The sequence below is a fragment of the Ursus arctos genome, unplaced genomic scaffold, assembly GCF_023065955.2.
Source record: "Ursus arctos isolate Adak ecotype North America unplaced genomic scaffold, UrsArc2.0 scaffold_13, whole genome shotgun sequence".
NCBI classification, from domain to species: Eukaryota; Metazoa; Chordata; class Mammalia; order Carnivora; family Ursidae; genus Ursus; species Ursus arctos.
Genome location: NW_026622797.1, coordinates 3433466 through 3439465, shown reverse-complemented (window position 1 = coordinate 3439465; position 6000 = coordinate 3433466).

Here is a 6000-nt window from a genome sequence, read left to right as displayed (position 1 = left end):
GATGTGACACTCGATCCCAGGACCCTGAGATCATGACCTGAGCCGAAGGCAGACACTTAACCGACTGAGCCACCCAGGCGCCCCTCTTCTGCTCCCATTCTGAAGGTTGCTTTTGAGTTTTGTGGATTGTTTCCTCGCCCGTGCAGAAGCTTTTAATTTTGATGGAGTCCCAGTAGTTTATTTTTGCTCTTGTTTCCTCTGCCTCAGGAGATAAACCTAGAAAAAATTTCTACGGCCGATGTCAGAGAAATTACTGCCTCTGCTTTCTTCAAGGACTTCTATGGTTTCAGGTCTCCCAGTTAGGTCTTTAATCCATTTTAAGCTCAATAAATTGTTGAATAAATAAATGCAGTACTGGGAATTATTTCTGAAAAGATCCAACGTCCCCATCAGCCTTCAGGCAACTGGTTGTGCACCATCCAGAATATCTTTTATTTTTTTATTATTATTATTATTTTTTACAGCTTTCCCATTGCTCCACTGCAAAAGTCCCAGGACTGTTTTTCTTTTTACTGAGTTTGCAGCAAGTCTGCTCAAATGAAGAGGACGATTACACCTGGAAGATAAGCGCTTTCTTTTCTACTGCAGAAACTACAACAAACAAACCCCCAAACACTGGGGAAGGCGAGTACCATGTTCTCCAGTGAGCTCTCAAAACACTAAAGCAAGAGCTCAGTTTTACACATTGGAAGTGTGGTGTTGAGCATGGTAGAACTGTCATAAGCTCAGTGGAAACTCCTGGAAGAAACCCTCTCAGATAGTAAGTGCTCAGTAAATACTGAAAGAGTGAGTAGATAATGTGGATTTAGCTTGATTTATGATCTGTCTTCCAAACTCCGAGCACATTTCCCCATCCTTCTCTCTTTTCCTCAGAAATGTTGACACTGGATAGAAGGAATGAAGCAGTCTGGGGGGACCGGGGCTGGGGTGGGGCAGGTGGCTGCTCACTGTCAATGCCATGAAGCAAATGTAAGGAGGAGCCACGGCTACCTGCTCAGTCAGTTCCCAGAATCAAAATGGAGGACACAGCTTCTGACAGCATATCCCGAGCCAGTCCATGACCCTGGCTCGTGGCGCTTCGACAGTGCTGAATTAGCCTCTCTCGGGGATGCCCTGACAGTTTCCCTACATGCTGCTTCTCAACGTGCCCTTTCCTTCCCTTTGCCCTGTTCAGAACAAAAGTGAGAAGTCATTATCTTGACAGCACAGAGAAACAATGGAACCCACTTCAATGATGAAGCATTTAATATTTTAATTACTGATAATTATGATACTGCAAAGGAACATGGAGGATGGCATTATCTAAATGTAGGAGATAAGTTTAACTTATGCTAATGTGTTTTAGCTTGCCTATAATATGTAGGTTTTTTTTCTTTTTTTTTTGACAGAGTATAAAGATTCAGTCAGATCAGTCAGATAACTGACTTGAGTGAGTTGCTGGGCTGTTTCTCTGCCTCGTGATGAGAAGCAACGACGTTCTTGAGCTGAAGGCTGGCAGGTGCAGTCACATACCTCCAAACTGAATATTTATGCTTTAAAAGATATGCATGTATCCCAGTACGTTCTGATTCACACATGGCGATCCTTTTCACCACTGCGTAACATTTTTTCATAAACTTGCTTAGGTTAAAAGTCCCATGGGTTTTGAATTCAGAAATGCCTGAGTTAAATCTGTGGTGCTACTGCTTAAATGCTCTGTGATCCTTACAAAGTGATTTAACCTCCCGGTGGCTCCAACGGCTCTCTCACAGGACTTTGGGAAGCTGCAGCAGACAACATACAGAACACCCGGCACATAATGGTGTTTGGAAATCGCAGCCGTCTTCTCCTGTAAGTGATGATTTTCGGTAAAATCTAGTTTTTGATATTCACTTAATTTTCAAAAAGTCAAGTCTTTCCCCAGAGAGTCACAAACTTAAATTTGAAAAAGGAAAAAACAAACAAAAATTGTTCACAACAAAAAAATTCAATCTCAAAATATCAGATGGTATGACCAAAGTTTTAATGAGGTTTTGACTGGGGTAATGTGTATTTAAGAAGCTTTGCTTTGCGCAAAGATTATATAATTGTTACATAATTCATACGCACAACCATTAAAGTCACACTTTCCAGACAACCTACGCTTATCCCATCATAATCTTTGTCAAGATCTTCCAATGGCTTCTTTATCCTAGCTATGAATCCTGACCTGGCAGAAGCCACTTCACCTCGATCCCCACCTCAGAACACAGAGTGTACCCTTATTTGTATTTGCAGGTACTGACCTGGCTCCGAAACCTTTGTTAACATGTCATCACGAAGCACTGGGCGCCATTTTGGTGCTTCTTGGAAGATGATCTGCAGCAGCATCCCATCTTGATATTTTTCAGGGCAATCTACTGTCTTACTTCTTACAAAAAAATTTAATTTTATTTTCACCCACTGAATTTTTTGAACACTGTTGCATGTAGGTGTTCATTATGTTTAAGTAGTTATCTTAAATCTATTGAGTCACAGAGTTGCTCACTGCCTTATGTAGACATTTCTTTCAATTAGCCTTTTCTGTGATGCTCTCAGAGCAATAAATTCTCTGGACTGGTCTGTCAGTCTCAGGGAAGTGAGACAGCCATAGACAGCCATAGCCTTGCCCTGGCTCAGAGCCTTCACATTTGCTGTTCCTTTTGCATGGAATGCTCTTCCTCCAGATGGTCACATGACTTGGGCCATCACTTCCTTCAGATCTCTGTTCAAATGTCATCCCAGGAGAGAGGCCCTTTCTACCATCCTATCCAAAACACTACACCCAAACCACTCCACCACACATTCCCACCTCATCCCTCGTTGGCCCTCACTCTTGGATTTTGTTTTTTGTTTTTTCACAATACCTGTGAACACTGACAATATATTATAGTTACTTGTTCTTTTTACTGCTTGTCTCCCATGCTGTGGGCTCTGGGGAGCAGGGGCTCTATCTCCTTTGTGTCTGGCTGTACCTCAGGGCCTACAATCAAACGTGTTCACAGAGCAGAGCTCGCTGCCTGTGTATCAGTGACTGAGTGAATGGCTCAGAGGCAGAACCTTCTCTTCAAGCTGCTTAGGGATCAGGAAATGAGATGCGCCAGAGAGAGAAAACATCATTCCCGACAGCAGAGCTGTAGTGGAGACTGTGAGAATGCCTGAACAGTCCACGCTCTGTGTTCTTAGCCACTGGTCAAGCTGGTCCCTTCCATCGCGTTCCTAAGATTGGGTCCTTCTGGGTTCACACCTACCACAAGGACAGAGCCATTGGTGGCTGACTCAGGGCAGCTCTGGTTGCCTGCCTTCATGTCATACACATGGTAGCAGGGCTATGTCCCAATGCACCATCTGACCCACTGGCGTGGCTACTGCCGGGGAAAGAGAAGGAACTCCCAGTGTGCATGCCCTGTGTGCCAGGCCAACACCTACTTGTTCACCTTGCTTAAATCCCAGGTTCAGTTTGTTGAAGTCACCAGCTCAAGGTCACTCTACTGGGAGGTGGCAGACTCTTAACCCCACTCCCGATGGGGTCCCCACCTATGGTGTTTGAGTGAATGGGGTTCCTCCTCATTGCCCCAAGAAGAACTCTGCCACCACCAGCCTTAAGGAGCCAACAAGGGACCTGACATGTGTGGCGGCCAAGAGGCTCTTTCTCATTTCTCAGCAAAAAGTAGTACTTAGTAGCATAAGAAAAGATGAAGTGATTTGAGGGCATACATCCTCACTCATGCAAGTGGACCTCAAGCTGTGTGGTCCCCAAGCCCTGATTTAGATCAACTGAAGATGCTCCAGCCACATTGTGGTTCCCTGACATTTGAGGAAGGAAATCTGATGCCGGGTGCTCTGCAGCCCATCCCTTACAACCAGCCGGAAGAAGATTCCAGCTGGGTTCCTCAGGCCATCTGGGCGGCCACAGAGTCAAGAGCAACAAACACAAACTGCCCGAGAGGTTGGCCTGAGGCCCATGGGGAGACCACAGACCCGCCTCCGGGTGCCTCTGCTGCTGGCCAGCCCGCTAGCTAGTCAGCCTCGGAGGTCAGTTAGTAACTCTGCCCGTGGCCCTGGTGCCCAGGCACCCCACACATGTGTCTGATCTCCCAGAGACCCTCCGGGAGTGGGGTACCTCTCCACCCACTGCCACCAGGAAGACCTGCCTTCAAACCCCAAAAAGGACAGAAGTGCTCACCAGTCCCAACTTTGTATCACTCCTCATCCATCTTCACAACTGTCTTATTAGGATCTTGCCTTAAAAATTAATATCAAGAAACTTTTTTCCCCTCAGAAATATTAAAATATTACAGTCATAATTTTGATCAGTAACACAATTTCAAAAGTAAAAGGATCTTCGACCTCCGTAGGAATGACCCCACACACCTCTTCCAATTCCCTGTTACCACAGGATTGCAAAGGACATTTTTCCACCATGTCAGCCTTTGAGATGTCCTGGCTTTCTCATCTTGTTCCCCAGGTTGTATTTCTTTACTCACGGCGCCCATAAAACGTCCCCACCTTCTATTTGCCCTCAAAATACAACACATTGCTGTAGACTCTAGGTACTACCTGTGCTGGAAGCCTGTCCCTCTGTCCCCGAGGGCCACTCTGCAATGCCTCCAGTGTGCCTGCCCGCAGGTCCCGTGCCTGCCCGCAGGTCCCGCGCCTGCGGAAGCCCCCACGATCCTGTACATGGGTCCCTGCTGGTCACACGCAGGCTGTGACGGCGTGGGTCCACCCGGCCCCTCCACCGTCGGGATGGACACAGGGGTCCCCAGCTGGTCTGGGTCTGAATGGGCCCCGCAGAGAGTGCCAGAAGCGCGAGGGAACCACGCCACGCTGCCAGGGAGCCCGCAGGGGCCCGGAGGGGACAGGAGGGAACCATGGAGAGGGCGCAGAGGGAGGCTTGGAGGACACACGGAGGGGGCACCAAGAGGGCCTGGAGGGACAAGTGAAAGTTGAGGGGAGGAGGCAGGGAGTGGGAATGAAGAGGGACAGGGAGGGGACGAAGGAGGCTGCTGGAGGGCCGGGAGGTGACCGATGGGAGGGGTGAGGAAGGCGCGCGCACCCAGGCACACATGATGGAGCCAACCGCGCCCCCTGGAGTGGCGGCGCCAGGTGGGCGCTGGCCTGGGTGCGTCCCGACGCCGCCCGACCGCGCCCTGCAGATGCTGCGCAGGCCATGGTCACTGGGCTCCATCTGTCCGTCCGTCCGGGAGGCGACACAGGCTTGGAGAGCAGAGCCGCGTTCCCCTACAGCCCCTCCCTCCCCAAGTCCCACCGTCCCATCCACAGAGGGGCGGCAGGAGTCACACGATGATGCCGGACTCTACCCATGGGTGGCCCACGCAGACACCCCTCTCTAACCCCCGGAGACACACGTCCTCGCCACCTCCCCCAAACTGCAACCAGGACTAAGCCCAACGACTTAAGGAAAAAATTAAATTTAGGAAATTTTCAGTCTCTAAGATGTGATCTGATCTAAGTACAATAGTATTCCATGGTCGCTGAAAATTGAGATGACGGTATTATCAAACACACATTACTTATTTTGATACCTGACTTGAAGTGTATTTTCTTTCCAATGCATTTAAAGATTAATTAGAAAAACCAACTGTCCATTAACTCCCACACTGAGGACTGTGGTCCAGGAACAGCGCTGATCTCTCCACCCCACCCCGGGAAGCTCGGTGAGTCCCCTCCCCACACCCCGTCATGGAAGAGAAAGGGTGAAAAGCAGGCTCAGGAAGTGGAGCCCTGGCGAGAGATCCTTCTACCTAGAGAAGGTGGTTTGTTCTCAGAGAGGGTCCAGTGCTTGAAACATTGTAACTGAAGACACTCAGCCTCCTTCTTTAACTTCCTGCACACCTGCTACTCTAGGGGTGGGGAATATAGACACCCGGCAAACTTGCCCAGAAGGATTTCAGTCTAGTGCATGAAAATCATTCAGTACCAACTCGACAGTAAGTTAGTTCTGAAAAATAAAAATGTTATGTAGGGATCTTGAGACAG